This window comes from Sceloporus undulatus, chromosome 3 (assembly GCF_019175285.1).
Source record: "Sceloporus undulatus isolate JIND9_A2432 ecotype Alabama chromosome 3, SceUnd_v1.1, whole genome shotgun sequence".
In the NCBI taxonomy this organism is placed as follows: Eukaryota; Metazoa; Chordata; class Lepidosauria; order Squamata; family Phrynosomatidae; genus Sceloporus; species Sceloporus undulatus.
The window spans coordinates 177,433,906-177,455,792 of NC_056524.1; the positions used below are offsets into that span (position 1 = coordinate 177,433,906).

Below are 21,887 nucleotides of genomic sequence, written 5' to 3' on the forward strand. Positions count from 1 at the left end.
AAACTATTGTTGCTGTTGTGCACCTTCAAGTCATTTCAGACTTATGGCAACACTAAGGCAAACATTTCATGGGATTTTCTTGGCAAGATTTGTTCAGAGGGGGGTTGGTTGCCTTCCTCTGAGACTGAGAGAGAGAAAACAATACAGTACAGCTATAAAACAATTATCCAAATAAAATATAAAAAACAATGCAATATGAATAAAACAAAATGACCTCATCCTCCTATGTACTTTATTAATCTGTGCTAATTTACCTGCTGTTGTTGTGTACCTTCAAGTCATTTTTGACTTATGGCAACCCTAAGGCAGACCTATTATAGGGGTTTCTTGGCAAAATTGGTTCAGAGGGGTTTTGCCATGGCCATCGTCTGAGGCTGAGAGAGTGTGATTTGCCCAAAGTCACCTAGTAGGTTTCATGGCAGAGCTGGGATTCAAACTCTGGTCTCCAGAGTCCTAGTCCAATGCTCAAATCACTATGCCATGTTTGCTACTACCTGCCATATCAAGCAAGATACCAAGTGAAATATTGAAGAGAATTTGCTTCATCAGAAAGCTCTTATCACATGTATTTTTAGTTGACTCCAGCATGCTAATCCATATCGTTCATATGGAAATGTTTATATCTTTCCAATTTTACACATTTGCTATTTGCAGAACACCAAAGTAAGCAGATACCATTTGTGTATCCAATTGCCAAGCGTTATGATTTTGAACACATAGTGCTTGACTTTTTATAATAAACAATGTTTCCATTTCCCTCTATGCCAGGCACTTATGAAACAACCATTCTTTCCTATGTTTACTGCTTTGTCTTCCTCTGTTTAGTGTTCCTTTCCTATTCCACAATGTGATGTTTTTTGGGGGAAGAGAGCCACTTCATTATGCTATTAATAAATATTCAAGTTCACTGATGAGTTTCTTCTTCATAATTTTTAAATGTATTTGCAAGTGAGGGGAACAACCCATAATTACTGATTCAGATGCTGAGATTACTTGCTGCACATTTTGAAACGTTGAGCAGAAATTCCACGCAAGGTGATAGGAGGAAGTGACAGTGCAGAATAGATAGAGTAGTTGGCATTAAGAATGGCTCTTCACTGAGGAAAGGGTTATTCCTTGTACAAATCGTTTTACAAAGAAAAATGGCTTAGGGCCCAACCAGACAGGCCAAAATAAAGCTGCTTTGGGTCACTTTGCAGGTATGCTGTTTAAATGTTGCATGTGTCTTAAAAGGCCGTAAGCCGTTGGCAAACCACACTCCAGTCCTAAAGACTAGAGCACAGCTTTAGCACAGCTTCTGGCCACTTAAGAAGTGTGTGTCATTTAAACAGCATACCTCCAAAGTGACCTGAAACAGTTTTATTTTGGCCTGTCTGTTCAGGCCCTCAGTTACTATCTCCCCGCAGAGGACACTGTGTCTTAGATACGACCAACTCAGAGCAGAGGTAGGAACTAGATTGAGAGCTTTGCAGGTTGCTCCCCTGGTGATGGCTCGTTCAAAGTCTGTTTCCCATCTATTGAAGTGAAAAGGAGGAGCAGCCCGGCACAGGATGTTTTCTCCTCTGTTGCTGGACATTGCAAAACAACTACTGGGAATTTTTCCCCACCTAGTTTGTCCCTAAATCATAAAGCAGGAACATTTGTTTAAAACCATTGAAGTTACAATGCCAAGCCTACTTTGTAGGTCTAGAATTCTGTTTGAATTATGTGACAAAATATAATTATGAGGTACTCAGAATAAAGCTACATTGACTGAATATTTTATTTTAGCATAAAGTACTGTATATGACTGTTTGAAGATACAGAGCTTATGAACAGAATGCTAGATTGCATACACTTTGACACACATGGCAATTGCTATTGTATGTATCTGAAGGTGGATGGGTGGAAAGAATCAAGCTTCCCCTGGTGTATCATTTGCTACGATACCAAAGTCGCCTGTACTTGACCCTTTGCCTTATCAGCCTTCCTCTGCTAGGGGACGACAACATCCATTCAGGATTTCAGGGCCTTCATGGTAAATGAATGTACAGTGAGTCTTCGGTATTTGCGGGGGATACATTCCGGATCTCCATGTGGATACCAAAATCCACAGATGCTCAATTCCCATTGTCCTCAATGGTGGCACTGCCACCATTGGGGACAATGGGACTTTGCCACCGCCTCCAAGCCCGCCTCGTTGTGATGGCTCCATTCCTCCTCTTCCCCTCCCTGTCGTCACCATCGCTCTTCCTCCTCTCTCTTCCTCTTCCTTGCTCCTCCTCTTCCTTCCTCCCTCCTCTTCTTACCCCGTCACTGCCGCCATCTCTTCCTCCTCCTCCACCACCTCTGCCTCTGCCGCCACTCGTCCTCCTCTTTTTTCTTCCATGTCCTTCTTCCCCTGCTGCTTCAGCCACAGCCTCTTCCTCCCTCCCTCTTCCTCTCTCCCTCTTCTTCCTCCTTCTCTTTCCCCGTGCCACCACCTATTCCTCCTTTTCCCCACCTCCTCCTCTTCCTCTTCTTTCACCCCCCCTCCCCACAGGGGCTTGCCATCCATGGGTGCTGAAATCTGCAGATAGCAAGTCCGCAGACAGAAACTTGCCTTCATTACTCTGGACTATTTAATCTACAAACATAAGTTAATACTGATAGTATCATACAGATGTCACAGATCTATATATTTCAAGGGTATGTTTCTTAATGTTTTTCCCCAAGCAAGCACAAATGATTTTTTCATTATCATCCAAGTCATATCTCAAATGAGTTTTAATTCCCTAATTTAGCTTCCCCCCCCCCCACCAATGATATTGTTTTATGATTCCTTTTGTTGTGTGGTCTGCTTGAATAATCAATATTTCAGTGTGCCAGCACTGTAGGGTTAGATGGTCAGAAGACCATCCTAGCATGGACAAAAGTTATCATGACATACAGGAAAAAAGCAATCCTTCCTTAGTTGGGAAATAGCTTATTTGCTGATCTAGGATTGTGGCACTTGTATAAAATAAATGATGCAGTTTATTTGTAGCTCTTGTCTAGTTTTTTAATCTACATATAATTTACTTACATGTAGAGATCATCTGTTTTCATCCTTTGCATTGTTTATAGTTGTTAATGCTTTAAAATGTAGAAGCAGAGTTAATGACAACACAGAAATCTGATACTTGTGGAACTTTTTCCACCCTTGGAAAGTAAGTCAGAAATGATTGCGTATTTTTTCCAAGTGACTAAATGAATTTGCTTCAAGGACAGTCTTCTGAGTATTCTATCATTCCTTACTTGGAGTTAGCCCAACTGAGCGCAATCGGACTTCTGACTAGAAAGTATTAGACTGCGTAGTGTGTGCATGCAAACTCAGACCCCTATACATATTCATGATTTAACTCTGGGCATTTTTATATACAGAACCATATAAAAGTTTCTACAATTTAACTGCAAATTAGAAGTGCCATTTGTTGGTCTTTTACTGGTGGGACCCAAATTCAAACCCCACCCCAGTCAGTTTTCCTGGACAATATTTAACAGAATTATTGTAAAGCTTAAAGTGAAAATTTCCAAACAGGTGCTCGAAGGCAAGTAATTCTTTTAAATCAATTAACCTGAATCCATCCATTTATCAGCAACAGCAAAAAATTAAGCATATACATACATCTCTGCTTCTTCATGCAATTCTAAATGCTTGCCTCTTTCTTGTGTATCTTGTCCATAGAATAGAACAACAACTGAAAAACCACAAAACCACAGAAAATTCAAAGGTGAAGAGACCACCAGTTGCAAGTGATTCCAATAATTAATCCTAGTTGAGAAAATGACCCTTCCTCCACTCAAACCAAATGAAGATGTCAATATTCTTGAACATAAAACACAATTATGCAACCACTACCAAAGCTGTTAATAACATTACAAACAACTAAATATATTTGTAAATGGAAGGAGGCAGCACTAATTGCCTGCCATTTGAAACCAGAATTTCATAAATAGCCTTAATTATTTTACCTTGAAAATCATTAGACACTTTGTTTGTATAGGGTATTTATTACTATTGATGTTTTTTGTAGGATCTAGCAGATGCAATTAAGACTTTGTCTTGTTCTATCTAAGGAATATGCTGTTAAGGCCAGAGGAATATTAATTAGATTTTTACCAAGTCCCATACTTAAAATGCACAAAATGGACTGGAATCTTTTAAAATCTTAAAAACCATTTCCTTAACAAGACTAATATGACACACTAAAAAATGAATCTTCAACCTTCAGTTGCCAAAATCTTTTTCACCAAAAAAATATCTCTCAGACCCATGGGGCCTCAGGGGTATACTTAGGCAATGAAGATGGGGTGGGGAAAGCTCCAATGCTTCACTTTGGTGCATGCCAAGACAATGAGTAAAATTCTTCATGAAAGAATCAAAGGATAGAGTGGGAATGGACCACAAAGGCATCCTAGTCCAACCCTGCCATGCACCTGAGAGATGGCCAACCAAATTCTATTTAAAGAAAGAGAGTCCACAACCCTCCAATGCAGTCTCTTTCACTGGTGAACAGCTCTTGCAGTAAATACATTGTTCCTAATCTTTGGGTGGACTCTCTTTACTTGTAATTTGAATTGGTTGGTCTGTGAAGCAGCAGAGAATAAGCTCACTCGTCTTGTACATGACACCAGTTTAATATTCAAGAATGGCTATCATGTCACCTCTCAGTCTTCTCTTCTGTGAGGAAAACGTACCTGGCTACTTGAGTCATTCTTCATGAAGCTTGGTTTCTGGACCTTTGATCATCTTGGCTGTCCTTATGTGGACCCATTTCAGCTCATTAATACCCATCTGAAACTGCCTTACCTAGAACCACAGTTGTCCGTACCTAGAACCACAGTTGTCCAAGTGTAGTCTGACCAATACACAATGGAGCGGCACTAATGCTTCCCTTAATTTCGACACTTATACTATTGCTGATGCAGCTGGATACTGTTGACTCATGATTAACTTTTGGTCAATGAAGACCTCTAGATCCTTTTCACCTGTACTACTTTCAAGTAGGTGTCACTCATCCTATATTTCTGCCTTTCATTTTTCCTACTGAGATGTAGTACCTTACATCTATCCCTGTTGATATTCATTTTGTTAGTTTTGGTCCAGCCTCCAGTGGCGACACCAGGGGTGATGCCACCCCAGTGCAGTAACTCATGGTGTCACCTCCCCCTCCCCGCCAGGCAGCAGCTGCCCCACAGCTCTGGTGAGTAGAAGCTGCAGGAGGGATCTGGTTTTGGTTGCCTCCCCACTGTCCACAGAGCTGATGGGAGAGGGTCTGAGCTGGCCCCCTGGGGAACCCCCAGCCCTGCAGAAAAGGGAGGAAGGGGCACGGAAGAGGAGATGGATGCCACTGCAGTAGCTACACCCGTTATAACACAGAATTGGTTCTACAATTATGGTGTTGCTTTCAGTGTGCCAGAACTCAGGAATTAGATGGCCAGGAGACCATCCTCGCATGGACAAAGGTTGTCATGAAATACGGGGGGGGGGGGGGGCAATCTTTCCTTAGTTATAGACCAACCTGTACCAGTTCAAATATGCAGCATCTATGCAGCTTTCATGTTTTGACTCAACTTTTCCCCATTCCAGTAGAACAATTTTTTGCAAAAATTCATCCAGAGCGTCAATGCCACAAAGAGCTGCCGACACTTTACATTAATTAGGACAGAAACACATCAGTTACAATATATGTTCAGCACAATGACAAGCCAATCAGACAAAATATGATTGGCTTTTCTAGGCAAGCATATGACAAAATACCTCACAGCATTTTACAACAGAAAAACTTGTAGAAAAGAAGGAGCATTTGTTTTTCATAGGATACTAGGAACTTCCATTACCAGAGGAAGAGAATGTGTTCCATTGTTAGCCTTTATGTAAGTGAAAAACTTGGCAGAATTTTAAGCTCTCTGATGAAAAGGAGATCCAGGTTTCATGAAGATTTCTGCAGAACTGTCAAGCTAACATTCTTCTGAAATTGTTTTATTTTAGGAACCAAAGGGACCCTTTTCTATCCAAGCAGCATTTTGATGTGTGTCCCAAATGTCAGCATTAATGAGATGAGTTATTTTTAATATATTCAATAAAGTATAAAAATGTTTAAAACATATAGCTACCAGTAACCCTGCTAGGGCAACCGAAAGGAAACAGTAAGTTTAGAAGGAAGGGCACAATGCATATCTTCACACCAGGTTTTAGTGAACTCACTGAATACATCTTTTGATGTGCATAGAAATGACCATCACTGGAGATGGCCACCAACTGTCTAACATACCTTGATTGAGGCAACTAGATTTATTTGAAAGCATATTGACTCAGTGCACAGTTAGTCATCCTGTATATTTTTGAACTTTTCTTATTACTGTATGAACATTTCATCAACTAGGCACAAACAAATGCAAAATACTGAAGAGTATACCAATAATGCACATTTCACAATGAAGTCCAGTATCAAAAGTCACCAATTTCATTCTAACACCAAAAAGTGCCAAAATTTTCAACTTTAACAGCTTTTGCTTTAGATGTTTAAGTACATTCTTAGTGGTTCAAATTAAATTAAGTGTTAATATACCTGGGTTTTTTCCCAGAGCTTTGGAACAGCTAATTAAGTGACTTGGGAAGGGAAGTATTAATTTGTTAAATTCCATCGCCAGTATGGTCTGTGTTGCTATATTTCTAGATGAATGTTGAAATTAATCCTATGGAGTCATCAGAATCTGTTACAGTAGGGTTGCTCTCCCTCTGCCAGATTCAGGAAGACAGAAAGGCCTTATGAGAAAGGAGAAATTGATAACTTGGCTCTGTAGACAGGTGGGCTAATCTACCTGAGGTATTATGACTTTCCTTGGGATGATGGGAAAAGGTGGAACTTCTGGAGCCCAAAGACAAGATCGGCATAGAACCAGTTGAAGAGATGGGACTGGGAAGTAACTGAAGAATGGAAATGAAGAAAAAAGTTAGACAAGACCTTGAATGGGAGAACAGAAAAGGGGTACTGATTTGTTTGCTTAGCAAGAGGCCCTCAACCACTAAAGACCCTCTTTGACTGTTAGTCCTTTTAGACCTTGAAAGCAGCTGCTTCCCTTGCAAAACAAAAACAAAAACCTTTCTTATATGGATGCTGCTGGAGTATTTTTAAGAATATATTGTGACTCTCTTCAGTTCTCCTCCACTGCTGGATTTTATTCTGATTTATACTGTACTGTATATTATTATTTGAAGTAAGCTGCCAAAAAAAAGAAGAAGCTTCACTGCACCCTTTATTGTGTTGCTTATTGTTAAACAGTGCTATGTGCTTAAATAGTTAAACAGGAAGTGCCTCACACACATTTCTCCTTTCTTGGCTTTCCTCTCTCATTCTCTCTCTCTCACACACATACACACAACCTTTCATTGGATCAGATGCTTTGAAGGTTTGGTTGAAGCTATTAAACCCCTTATTTTCAGGTGTTCGGGGAGGGTTTTTTGTGGTCAAGGCTTGACCACAAAAAATGATCAAGGTCAGACTGCTACAGAAGATGCCTGAAACAGTTGTTAACAATCATGTGTGTAAGTCCCTGGGCTACTTTAATTTCTTCCTGTAACTCTTCTGTTCGGTGTTAAGATAAGAAGCTTGTCTGTAAATGATTGACTTATTATGTAGCTGCTTTTTTAAACTGGAGCAACCATGGACTGAACATGGTGGGATTCTTGGCTCTTACATGCAAAACATGTGCTCTACTACTGACCTTTCCAGATCACACTTCTAGACTGGGAATGGAGAGGCAAAGACCCAGTCATTTAATTGTACAAAAATATTCTACATATGTCCTAAAGCATTCAAAACATTTATGATTAAGAAATCTCCACCTGAGATTAATTTACCAGTCTTTGTAAACAGCCCTTTGTTTCTGCACTTGCTGAAATAAAAGTATAATTTCTTGCTAACTTATAAAATCACTCCTTATCAGTGGCATCACTTGGGTTGGAGTCATCCGGTACAGTAACTTGTGGTAACACACACACACACACACCACTGACCTCCTCCCATACAATACCATTTGTTGTGGTTGTTGTGTGCCTTCAAGTCGTTTCCAATTTATGGGGGACCCTAAGACAAACCTATCACGGGATTTTCTTGGCAAGGTTTGTTAAGAGGGGATTTCGCTTCTGTCTTCCTCTAAGGCTAAGAGTGCGTAACTTGAGTGTCATACTCCAACACTCACACCATTATGCCACACTGTTTCCCTCATATCATATTATACAGAATCATCACTATTTTTTTTATACTAATGTTACTCTTAAATCGTAATTGCCATGTATCACTAGATGTAATGACAATAGTTGTGACGTTAATAATTATCAAAATTAAAATTATACCTTTAAATTACAATGTCATATGCACAGGCCAAATCTACTTACATGTACATTGTTTCATGTGATTAAAAAGAAATTTTGGTAAGATGTAATGTTTTTAAAGAGATATTTAAAGATTACATTTTTCTATTTTTAAAAAATATATTTTTAAATTTTAATTAAAAAAAATCAGAGGGTCTTTCCTTTCTCTTCCCATGGAGCCTCACCCCCCACCCCTGACATAATCTCTTCAGTGTTTTACAGGAATGCATACAAACACCACTGCTCATTTCTGCCCAAAGACAGATGTTTGGGGAACAATGGTGTCACCCCCTTAGTGTGTCACCTGTGTGCCACACACCCTGCACTCCCCTAATGATGCCCTTGTTCCTTATTAACCTTTAATTAAAAAAAACCCTTAGAAAGGTAAATGAACACTGTAGATGTTGGTGTGGGTGAGGGAAGATCAAATAAAGAGAAGATTCAGATCAGTGGCTAAATTCAATTGAGCAAGTTGTAAGACGATATCCTATGTTTTAGGTCTTCCTTTCCTACCAAACAGCTTCTAGACATGTTGGTCCTCCACCAGTCTCAGGTATATGCAAATCCCATAGCCTGTTTTGAAAAATTAACTTTTAAATAAATAATTAATAATAATTTAAATAAACATTTTCAGTTATAAGTGGCAGTCAACTCCAAAATGTATAACAGTTTACTTTGGGGGGGGGGGGGTAAAATTAAAAATGTTGGTAACAATACAAAAAAGCATCAAGACATATGCAGGTAAAACAGCACTGGTCTTTATTACATTTCTTGTTTTTCTTCTTGCCTTTTTCGTTTTATCTCCTTATGTCTTTGCTACAGAATTGACATGTTGATGTATCTTACTTGACTTCAAAGTCAGTATTATTGAAAACTGTATGTGTATTAAAATAGGTTCCTCACAACTTCAGTTCTTTTTCTGTAGACACCAAAGGAATGATTCTTCATAGGCAAGCACAATCAGTTTTATATCCTACTGAAACAAAACTATAATAATAATAATAATAATAATAATAATAATAATAATAATAATAATAATAGTAATAATAATAATAATAAAAAATTGTATTGGCTTTCATTACGCAAGGACCTTAATATTAATTTCAACTGTTCAAATGGGGCAGTGTATCATACTGCATTAAGAGGTTCTTGAGAGCCAGAGTGGCACATTGGTTTGAGTACTGGACTGTGACTGTGGACAGCAGGATGTGAATCCTGCTCAGCCACAGAAACTCACTGGGTGACCCTGGGCAAGTCACATACTCTCAGCCTCAGAGGATGGCAATGGCAAACCCCCTCTGAAGAAACTTTCCAAGAAAACCCCATGACATGTTCACCTTAAGGGCATCATAAGTTGGCAACAACTTGAAAGCACACAACAACAACAATGGTAGGATGTCTAGAGATCTCCAATTCTTGCCAATTTCCAGTTTGGCAGCTGGTAGCAACTTTGGGATCAGCATTATATGCTGTAGTGATGTTAAACTGGAAAGGAGCAATAGTGGTGGACTGTTTGGCCTCTTATTCCAGAAATAAGGTCAAGAATTTCTTTCCAGGAGGCTTCAGGTTTGGGACAATCGAACCACATGTGCATAAAAGTTCAACAGCTGGTACAGTTTCTGCAACATAGTGGAGAAACTGAATTATTAATTTGTGTGAACCTGACAGTTAACATTATTGAAATAATTTTCAAACTTAATATTCAAAGTTACGGCTTTTTAAAAGTATCTTAAAATAATAATCCAACACAAAGGCCAGGGGATATGTATTTCCATAATTATTAATTTGTGTGAATCTGATTTTATTCCACTGCTTCCACCAATGGTATCAGAGCGTTCCCCCATCCCTTGCAGCTCTCCATGAAGCCAAAAACATGGTCAAGAATTTTGCCCATATGGGGGCCCCCAGGAAAGGATTACCCTCTTCCAGACCTGCTTGGGGATCCAAGAGGATCAAGTGGAAGCCCTCTTTCTTTATGAATGAGTGCAAAGCTATGCTCTCTAGGTGATGATACAGGGATCACTATTTGTTCATTCTCTATCTTACAAAAAAAAAGGCTTGAAAATAAACCAGTTGTCTAAATTGTAAGCTACTCCATTCCCTTCTTCCCATGTCATATGCGCATTGCAGCATGCAGCAAGTAAGGTCAATGGCTTGATCATGTTCATACAAGGCGGTGTGGTAAATACAACTTAAGACTCACTGCTCCATTTATCTGAGTCACTGAACAAAGTATGATTCAAGAAATCTTTTGTACGGTTGATAAAGACAGAAGCCAAGTTTTAACTTCTTTATTTTAAGATATGTACTGAACTGCTTTATTGTTATTATTATTCAGATAAAAAAAGCAGGTTCTAGCTCAAAAACTTTGGTGGCATTCCAGAAAGTCCCAATACATATAAGAAATTGCAGATGTACAGACTTCCCTGTGTAATTATTTTATATAAAGAAGAGACAAAGAATGTGCTGTGTCTGTAAATACAGTGAGACCTCAGTATTGGGGGGGGGAGAGAGATTTGGTTTCAGAAACCCCTGTCCCCCGCCCCCCTCTGATATCAAAAAGACATGGATGCTCAAGTCAGCATTTAACATTCAAAAATTACCTGTGATGGACTGCAACTAGACCAAGAAGCCCTCCCTGGGCAGTAACAGAGGCTGTGGCCCCCGGTATGCATTTGTCATGCTTCTGCTGCAGCAAATCTGCTCCTTCTTTTAAAAGGCGGAAGGAGTGGCTGGCATGCTCTCAGTAGGAAGAAGGAAGAATGTGTGCCTGATACTCAGGACTTAGCACCCCAGTCCCCACTTTGCACTCCACTTGACTGATGGAAATCAATCCCAGGAAGGAGTTAGGAAGGGAGACAGAACTTGCAGGCTTGCAGTTGCTGCTTTCCCCTCACCCTTGGCTGATAGAAATCAATCCCAGGAGGGATTAGAATGGGAGGGAGAAACTGCAAGTGCCTGATTCTTGGGGCTTACCATCAACCTTCATACACACACACACCCAGCTAATGGAAGTCAATCCCAGGAAGGAATTAGTAGGCGAGAGAGAAGTAGCAAACACCTGGCACTAAAGCTACTGGAGCTTTAGCCTGTTGTAGGCAGACAGGTTTTTGAATTGAAGTTTTTGGAACCATTGATACAGTAGATACTGTATTGGTCAGCATCAATCCCATCATCATTCCATCAGCCGATGGGGAGAAGCAGCAGCGACAAGTGTCAGGTGCTTGCCGCTTCTACCTCCCCTGCTAGCTCTTTGCTGGGATTGATTTCCATTAGCCAAGGAGGACAGGAGTGGCAGCGGCAAAACCCCAAAGCCAGGTGTTTGCTGTTTCTGCCTCCCTTGCTAAGCCCCTTCCAGCCGGGGAGAGCAATCACCCAACACAAGGCACCTATTCTTCCTGCTCAGAGCACATCAGCCAATACTTCCGCCTTTTGAAGGAAAGAGCAGAATTGCTGCTCAAAAAGCAAGGAGAACATGTGCCTGGTGGGCAGATCATGCCAACGAAGCCTCCACTTCTTCCCTGGGACCACTCCTTGATCTACGGTCTAGACTATAAGTCGAGAAATGTATGTCCCAAAGTGGACTCCAAAATTATGGGTCGACCTATATACAGGGCAAGAAGTTAGTACTGCTTATGAAGTTCCTAAAAGAAGTGCCCACCCTTCCTTTGTAGCCAAAGATCTTTAAACAGCTCCCCATTTTGAGTCTCCACATGTGCTCTCTTCTGTGTGTGTGTGTCTTATCTCTCAACCTTCCCTTGAAGCCAGAGCTAAGAAACATCTGGTGAGACAAGGGAGACTGGGGAGAGGGGGAGAGAAAGAAGGAGGGAGAGTTTGCCTCCCTATCTGAATCCCCACACAATCTCCTCAGTGTGTGTCTGTGATCCCTCAGCCTTCCTTCATAGCCAGATCTAACAAACAGATGGTGAGACAAGGAGGAGAGAGAGAGTATGTTGAGGCTTGTACCCCGTTTGGCAAGCCATGGTCCTTGAAAATCCTGGAGGTGAAGGGAAGAGAGAAAGAGATATGCACCCTGTTTTGCAAGCCATGAGCCTTGGAAATCCTGGTGGTAAAGGGAGAGAGGGAGAGAGAGAGATTGAGATTGAGAGAGAGAGAGAGTGTGTGTGCCGAGGTTTGTTTCCCCATTTTCTATGCCGAGACTGTGGCCCCTTGGAGAGGTCCAGAGAGGGAGAAGGAGGAAGGGAAGTGGTGCTTTGCTTCCCCCTTTAGATCTTTTATAACATTCCCCAGTGTTTGCCCCTCGACTTATCCATGGGTCATATCAAAACTCATGATTTTGGCCCCAATGGCTGACCTCAACTTATACATAAGGTTGACTTATACACAAGTATATAGAGTAGCTGAAATACACTGCAGATTATAAAAAATGTTTCCTCATTTCAGCCTGTAGTTGTTCAAATCCATGGATATGGAACCTGCAGATACTAAAGGCCCACTTGTATTTAGAACTTTCTCTTCATCTATAATAATAATAATAATAATAATAATTATTATTATTATTATTATTATTTCATTCACGAAGAATCCGGGCGGGTTACAACATTAAAATACATCAAATTACAAATTATAAAGGGTGTACTGGGGTGACATGTGGAAGATTCCCTATTAAGAAAAAAGAGATAACATTTAATAAATCTAACTACTAACTACTAACTCTAGTACTGACTCATGGAGTCCCTCTTGAAATGGTGAGGGAGGTATGCCTTCCTCTCATCCATATGCTACCTCTGACTATTTTGGACCTTATCACACGTGAGGGGGTTGCAGCTCAGATCCACAGTCACTCCTGTTCTAGCAATGCAAAGCGTGATTTTTTTTGAACCAGATCCAGAGTCCCTCCTGTCTAGCAGTGTGAATTCACGTTAAAACGTGATGTTTTACCTCACCTGGTTGCCTTTCCGCTGCCCTTCCAAACTGAGGGGGAAGTGGAGTCAGTTCTATTCCAAGCAAATCACGTGATGCGGATTCATGCAAAGGGGAGTGAGTGCACATTGTATTACCACACCAGAGGGTTCAAAGATTCAAATCGGCACCCTTGTGCATGCTTAGTGGGGCTCTGGATGCTGCCCTCCTTCCCTGCCCCCTCCTTAGCTGTCATCCTTCATTGGGGTGAAGAAGCAGTCAGGGGATGATGGGATAGCTCACTGGGGGTTGCTGGGACCAGGATTGGAATGCAGGAGAAGGCAGAGGATGATGGGATAGCTCGCTGGGGGTCCCTGGGGCCAGGATTGGGATGCAGGAGAAGGCAGGGGATGATGGGATAGCTCACTGGAGGTCCCTGGAGCCAGGATTGGGGTGCAGGAGAAGGCAGGGGATGATAGGATAGTTCGCTGGGGGTCCCTGGGGCCAGGATTGGGATGCAGGAGAAGGCAGGGTATGAGGGGATAGTTTGCTTGGGGTCCCTGGGGCCAGGATGTGTGTATATATGCACGCATAGCATACATATATATATATATGCAGGAACACATGCATGGCAGTGTATGTATGTGTGTGCACATGCAATACATATATATATACACACACACATGTGTATTGACAGACATCTAAGAGCGCATGTGTATATATATATATATATATATATATATATGCACGCATAGCATGAGTGCGCATGGATATATATATATATATATATATACACACACGCAAACACACATACACACATATATATAATATAATAATAATAAAAAATTATTTCTATACCGCTATTCCAAAGATCACAGCGGTGTACAAGTGGATAAAACAGTTAAAACATCATGAATCCCAACACCCCCAGCAATATTACAACATTACATTAACAACAATAACATATACATATCTATATAGTCACATTCATGCAAACACACACACACACATATATCTTATAGTCACATTCTCACACACACACCTCACCCTCCAACATAGCACCCGGGAAGTGCGCCTGAGCCAGGGAATACCCCCAAAGACAATGGAGGGATCGCTCCCCACCCCCGGGTTGCCCTGAAAGTGGAAGGACCACTGGAAGGGAATGGGGGAAAACTGCAGTGCCGCATCATGGGAAATTTGCAACCCGGGGCGTTTGCAGTAGATTACCAGAGCGGTAGCAAAGCTGCATTCCACACCAGATCAAATCGCAGTGTAATTGAAGGGAGCTTGGAAGCGAATTCTCTGAAGCCACTTTTTTTCCGATTCTACCAAAATGAGGGGTCACTTCGGAAACACTGTGGAAGCACCTCGCAAGGAGCTCCCATAGAAAGGAATGGCGTCTGTTAACACATTCACGTTACGACGTGAAACCGCATCGTTGGAAGTGCAGTCACATCGGAAATGAGCCGGAACTGAGCCGGAAAACCACCAAAAAAGCTCCGTGCGATATACTCCGTTGTTTACATTGAATTAAATGGAAACACTTAACTGATCAGATTTAAACATGCCAATGAATTATAAACATTTTGGCACATCTGACTTGAGGTTTTACGGTTCTGTTAGGTTCAAAGAAGTTTAAATCTGCCACATGAGAAGGAAGCACAGCAAGAAAAATAGCTCTATTATCTTAACAACAAAAAGCCATTCATAACATCCCAAACCACAGCTAGCAAAGCTCAGCAGTGTCCAGTACCCAACAGATACTTCCTTCAGAACCTAATAGATATACCACAGATAGGGGTGAAAGCAGCAGAGGGGCAGGACTCCCCACAGAAGACAACAAAAGTTCCAAGTGGATAGCTCCACATTATGGATCTATTCAATGCATTGTTTACATAACACTATGTATCTGTTTTGGTTTCTGGAAGGCCACATCTGTTATCTCACAATGGACCTCGTGCTAAAGCAAAGATATAATATGACTTCTGTGAAATGTCCTTACTTGATTTTGCTGCAGTTTTGTTGAGCATCAAACATACTATTATGGTGTAACTACAAAAAAACGTAATATAAACATTTAATATTGTAAAGCTGCATTCTTGACATTATTTTGCTTCCAATTATTCTTGTCAGAGTTCTAGCAATTTTGAGAAGAGCTTAATGTTAGAATGCAGAGCATGACAAGTATATTTGCCTTGTCTTTTTGAAAAGGCATTAACATTCATGGCTGTGCAATATCTTGACAAATTCACTGAACATAAACATAACATTTCTAATGTTGTAATACAAAGGAAACATCAGTTTATGCGTTTTCTGAAAAGATTCAGATATACAGTGTGACATTTACAATATACCCGTATTTTCCGCCGTATAAGACGACTGGGCGTATAAGACGACCCCCAACTTTTCCAGTTAAAATATAGAGTTTAGGATATACTCGCCATTTAAGACTACCCCTCTCCATCTTTCAATCCATCATTACCTCCTCTCCAGCCACACCTTTGTTTTCCATTTTTCAGGATGCACAGAGGTAATCTCTGAGGTGAAGTGGGTCAAACAGCAGCCAAGATCATATTTCATCACCCAGCGGAGGACTAGCTTTGCCTTCAACCTTTATAAGAACTTTTATCTATTTGCCTGAAGCAAGTCTGACAGGGGAAAAAACAGCTCCTTCAAGAATAACTAAAACAGGACTACAGAGGTGAGGTGAAGTGACAATTAGAAACCAAAGGTGTGGCTGTAGAGGAGGTAATGATAGACTGAAAGATGGAGATGGATTCAGATTCACACTTGGAACATGGAGACCTGAACGGGATCGAGACAGATGCCTAGAAGAGTAATAGAAATTTAAAATTTAAGAAACAATGGAGACAAGAGCACAAGAAAGCAGAAGTGATTTGAGAGTAAAAACTAAATTTGACAGAGACCAAAAGCAACTGGGGGGCACAACAGACCACCCCAACTAAAATACATCAGAGAACTAGCATGGTGTAGTGTTTTGAATGCTGAACTACAACTTTGGAGACCAGGATTCAAAATCCCACTCTGCCATGGAAACCCACTACGTGACTATGGGAAATCACACACTCAGCCTCAAAATAAGGCAAAGGCAATGATCCCTAACAAATCTTGCCAAGAAAATCCCCCAAAGGGCAGCTTGAAGCTGGCCCTGAGAGAGCTGTGGACCCAATCTGACTTTTTGCTGGCCCAAAAAGAAGTGGCAAAATGCCACTCCTTTTTGAACCAGCAAAAAGCTGGCTTTTCCCACCCCACCTTGGCTTTAAGATGCTCCTGCAGCATGCAGCATATTAACACCACACCGCCAGACCAACAGCTGGGTGGCATGAAACTGGCTTCCAGGCATCTTGGGGGCTTGCATCATGCATATGCCACACCCCCAAGCCAGCTGGAAGCCGGGTTTTCATACCGGTCTGTACCAGCTCTGAGACTGAAAAGGTTTCGGAAGAGGAGAAGGAGGGATCAGAGCCTCCAAGTCTCGTGCACCCCCTTGAGCAACTCTTGTGTCCCCCCGTGGGTCCTGTGGGTTTGAGAACCATTTGAGTATGTTTGAGGCAGTTCAGTTGTAAATGCACCTTGCTCGATTACTTCTTCCCTTGTCCAGTAATTGTGATTACACACTTAGAATTACTGAGTTCTCACTGGGTTCAGGCCATAAGTAATATTCCAAAGGCCACTAGGCTGTGGCTGCCAATATAGCTATAACACAAAAAGCAGATAGTATTAGAGCTTTAATTAGCTGGACACAGCATTTCCCCCCTATTTCCATGTTATTCTTGTATCTCTTTCTAACCACAAACCCACAAGCGTTTTTGAATCCTTTTATATGTCACTTTTTAATAGATACTCTGATACTGAAAACACTAAAAGAATCCATACAACTGATTTTTAGGCTTAGTGTTGTAAAATATGGTATGCTACTCAAGTCACATTTTCTGAAAACAAGAACAGTTAAAGATCACAGTATTGTGTGGGTAACTGCATGTGGTTACATCTTTTTTCTAAACAGTGTGATTTCAAGATCTCAGGTGGGGTACCTACATATTTAAATGACTCATAACTAAATTGGCATACACCCTACTTACCTCTTTACATACAGAAAAATAGTGTACGGAAGGGTAAACTAGGCTATATTTCTTTATTGTGACATACCTAGCTTTCTAGGTGCAGAAAGTTTGCAAACACAGGACAGAAATAAACTTTCCTACTTGCCGACGAAAGTGGTTTGACTGAGGAAGATCTGTGCCTTGTGATCTTCCTTCAGCTTCACACCATCATTTTACAGGGAAAGACAAAGTAAAACATCTTTTAAAAATAAACATACCCATACTGTGCAAACACAGGGGTGTGATATTGTTAAAAAGATAACTATCATATTATCAGTGTCTGTAAATTACTTCGGGCTGAAAATAATATAAAGACACACTAATCTTCTGTCACTGGAAGAGTTATGTAAATATTGTATTCAGTTCAACTTATTCCAACATTTGCATTTACAGTCCTTGTATTTAGCTTCGTAGTTCTATAGTTTTCAATCTCTTTGATTAAATTTAGCTGTAACTAAAATACATCAGAGAACTAGCATGGTGTAGTGTTTTGAGTGCTGAACTACAACTTTGGAGACCAGGATTCCAAATCCCACTCAGCCATGGAAACCCACTACATGACCAGGGGAAATCACACTCTCAGCCTGAAAGTAAGGCAAAGGCAATGATCCCTAACAAATCTTGCCAAGAAAACCCTGTGATATGATCACTTTAGGGTTGCCATAAGTCAGAAATGACCTGAAGGCACACAACAACAAAAATACATCAGAGAAATAAATTACAAAGGCAGTGGTACCTCTAAACATGATGTTTCCAAACACACCCGTGTAGCCTTTCAAATACCTGTCAGAAGGAACACATTCAGCATCTACAAAAAAATAAAAATAAAAAATACTTAACCATATGTCTCTGTGTTTCTGGGAACTGAGTGTGCAAGAGTCCAATGTACCGGTGTTATAAAGTGAGCTACCTAGGAAACTTACCTAATTATAGTTGAATCAATTCAAAGCAATAATCATAAGAACTCCAAAAATCTTTAGAAATTTGCAGATACAGATTCATTTCTGCAATATACAAAGGCACCCAAAAAGCATGCCATCCTGTAACTGTACAACACAACCAACTTATGGCTTTTCTGCACAATTTCCATATTCATATATAATAGTAAGAGAGAATTCCAAAGACTCTCCTGGCTTACAATTCATGAGCAACTGTGCTCTCATAGCTTTTACTGCCAGTGAAAGTAACTTTAAAAAACCATGAAGCAAAACCCTGGTGTTATAGCCAACTCTCAAGTTCATGTTTTATTTACAAGCTAAAATATGAAGCCCAAGATTAGAAATTGACTTCTGATGTTTTGCTTGCTTGGGAGCAACAAGCCAAAATCATGTTCAGCTCTAAGACTTTGCTGCTGTCTTCCGGTTAGTTACTGGATATTTCAATCTTTCCCACTGATAGGCCAGCCAAGCGAAAGAAACCAGACAGCTTGAATAGTCACACCACTCCTACACACCACTCCTACACAATCCCCAAGACTGTGGGATTAAGTGAACCATTTACCCTAGTACCAACTCCCAAATGACTGGCAAAAGGGCCGTTCCCTATTTCACATTTTCCTAGGTTTTTTTTTGGGGAGGGGGGGTGCTACTTGTCATAACTGCAAATATCTTAGCTTCAAAGTAAGATATTCAGTGTTTAGTCATGTGCTTGATATTTGTTCCTCTTGTTTATTATTTTTAGACTGCAAGCCAATATCGCTTTTTAGGAAAGAATGAACATATATGTTTTAAATAAAGATACAATGTGATAGCACCCACCATTCAATGAAAGAAATGTCAAGAGGATATGCTCAGTATCTAGGAACCAGAAGGCAAGAAGGAGTATCAAGCATGCTATGTTTTCAATCTCAATTTAACATTTTTAGAATTAGATTAACAATTACAGATCTCCCAGGCATCCTAGCTAAATGGTAGTGTCAGCTGGCAAGAGAGATTCATTGCATTTCACAGTTTGCCAAAGTGAAAGGTAACATCAGAAACAGAGTTGAAGTCCTGTCTGGCTCATATAGAGAAACTGCAAATGCATTAATCGGTATTTTGCCTGGATGAAGAAAAAATAATCCTTCCCGTTCACTATTCAATTAAACTGTTTATGGGAAAGAGTTAAATTATTAGCCTCCATAGCCTGAGTAAAGCCAGTCAATAGACAAGACTTTAGTTTAATATTAGTTTCTTCTGCATTCAAAAGGTTGAGATTGGCTGCATCCACACTGCATAATTAATCCAATTTGACACCGCTTTAACTGCCATGGTTCAGTGCTATATAGAATTTTGGGAACTGTAGTTTGTTGTGGCACTAGAAGTCTCAGAGAAGGCCGAATATCTCATGAAATTGCAATTCCCAGAATCCCATAGCACTGACCATGGCACTTAAAGTGGTGCCAAACTGCATTATTTCTGCAGTGCAGATGCTGCCAATGACGACCCTTTGAACACCGAGGAAGCTAATAAAAAACTAGAGACTTGTCTGTTAAATGATCAGAAATGGGGACAAAGACAGAAGACAGATAAGAATGGATTAAATCTTCAGAAGGACAGTTAGAAATAGGGCAAATTAGAAATAAATAAAAGGTTTGGGTAGAAATGGATAAGACCATTTTGCTTGGTGAGAGTGCATAGGGGAAAGGATTACTAATGGGTTATACTGTATTCATATATAAACCCCAGCACAATACTACATGTTTAATTTACTTACAGGATTGGCTGGTTTCAACCAGGTTTAAAAATGACTGTTTGTATTTAAACATTTTAACTTTAACAACTTATTGGCAGTTGTTCACTGTTAGAACAGTATCCAGTGTCAGTTACTTCTTTTTGATCTCTTTATTTTATAGTACAAGAAACATTTTCAGAAACAAACCCTTCAGTGTAAGTGCAACCAACTTGCTTTAAAAGAGCACAATTTTTTAAAAAAAAAAGAATTACTGTATTATTTAAGCTAGTGACCATAACATCTGAATTGCATTTTCCCACTTAGTTTTTGATTCACTCCTATATAGCTACATGTTAATGCAGAAACACTGGTTTAAACACCACCACCAGCCCGAAAAAAGGAAAATCTGGTTTAAACCAAACAAGTGTTTTCTTCCAACCCTGTTTACTTGCTATATGTGATGTGCTGCACTTAAGCAGAAAATGCTGGTGCAATTATCAGATATATTAAGATAAAGTATAGTTGTTTGCACTGGGTGCTAGATGTAATAAGATCTGTTAAGAAGAGGTGAGAAGATGCAATGTTGGGGGTGGTTGGTGAAATTTCTGAGGCGATTTTGAAAAGGCTGGTGAACGCAGTTGATCAGGGGTTGAAAGTGAGCCCATCCAGGTTAGGTTTACGGATTGGTTAGTTAGGTTTAGAAGAGTTTGAGAAAGATTAGTTAGAGTCAGCTAGGAAGTAAGTGGGTGAGAGAGTGAGAGATGTGATATAAAAACATAAGTAATCTGTGATGTTTCATTCAATTTCTATTTACTAAATCATTATTTTGGTATTATAGACATGAGCTTCTGAGAAAGCTACATACTGGAAAGCTTGAGGTCAGACACAATGTCTGCAGTTGCAAAAGTTAACAGATTGGTGCTGTCTGGTGGGGAGATAATGGAAATAAAGTAGATTATCACACAGCCAAATCCCGCTGGGATAGACAAAGGATCTAAAACTCAAAGACAGATCCTATCTTGTTGCTGTGACCAGGCAATAGGCAGCCCGTATGTCAGCTGGGCTCTCCGGGCTTCTTCCACAGCTTTTCAGAAATGGGGTTAAAAATGTGGGAGAAGCCCGAGCTGCATATGGGCTGCCTACTGCCTGACCACAGAGCAATGCAACAGGATCCATCTTTGAGTTTTAGATCCTGCATCTATCCTGGCATGACTTCACTGTGTGATAATCTCCATAGTCTCGTACATGACACAAAAGAGCTTATAGGGGGTCCCCAGAGCTGGTAGCCACAATAGTAGGACAGGGCAAAGTCCACACATTGATGGTAGAGGTGGGGATTAGTGAAGCCCACATAGTTGATGGCAGTGGAGGGATTAGTGGGAAAGCCCACACTATATAATAAATCTTTACTGTTTTATTTTCTGCAACTGTCTGAATATATCTTCAGTCAAGTATTAATGAGGAGAATTTATCACACCTTACCAGACTGAACCAAACACTAAAAGTACAGTAGAGTCTTGATTATCTGTCCTTCAGTTATCCAACCTTCTGGATTATCCAACGTCCCATGCTTCTTTGTGAGCGCACCTCACAGGCAGAGCACTCACAAAGAAGCATGGGACATTGGATAATGCCGCCTTTAGGGTCAAAAGTCCCTTCCTTCCTCCCTCCCTCCTTCCCTCATCCCCTCCCTCCTTCCCTGGAGGAGAGGTAAGGGAAGGAGGTTCCAAGCAACAAAGGAGAGGCCTGGGGGGCGCTTGGCCCAGTCCTCTCCTCCATGGCTTCATTTTCCTCAGCCTGAAGGGAGCCCATGGACTCCCTTCGGGCTGAGGAAAACGAAGCCACCGAGAAGAGGCCTAGGTGCTCAGCCC

General features: G+C 40.6%; 1 protein-coding gene across 6 annotated transcripts in view; it reads right to left on the minus strand.

Annotated features, from left to right (window-relative positions):
* Nucleotides 1–21,887, minus strand: part of SGMS1 (sphingomyelin synthase 1) — a 90,441-nt gene that overhangs the window by 51,851 nt on the left and 16,703 nt on the right. For 2 of the 6 annotated variants that reach the window (XM_042459188.1, XM_042459186.1), the window contains exon 2: nucleotides 18,101–18,172. The exons of 3 other annotated variants lie outside the window; for them this stretch is intronic. The gene's annotated coding sequence lies outside the window, so the exon portion shown is untranslated. Of the gene's footprint in view, nucleotides 1–17,466; nucleotides 17,485–18,100; nucleotides 18,173–21,887 lie in introns of those variants that run through there. One more of the 6 variants, XM_042459189.1, reaches the window with a different exon arrangement.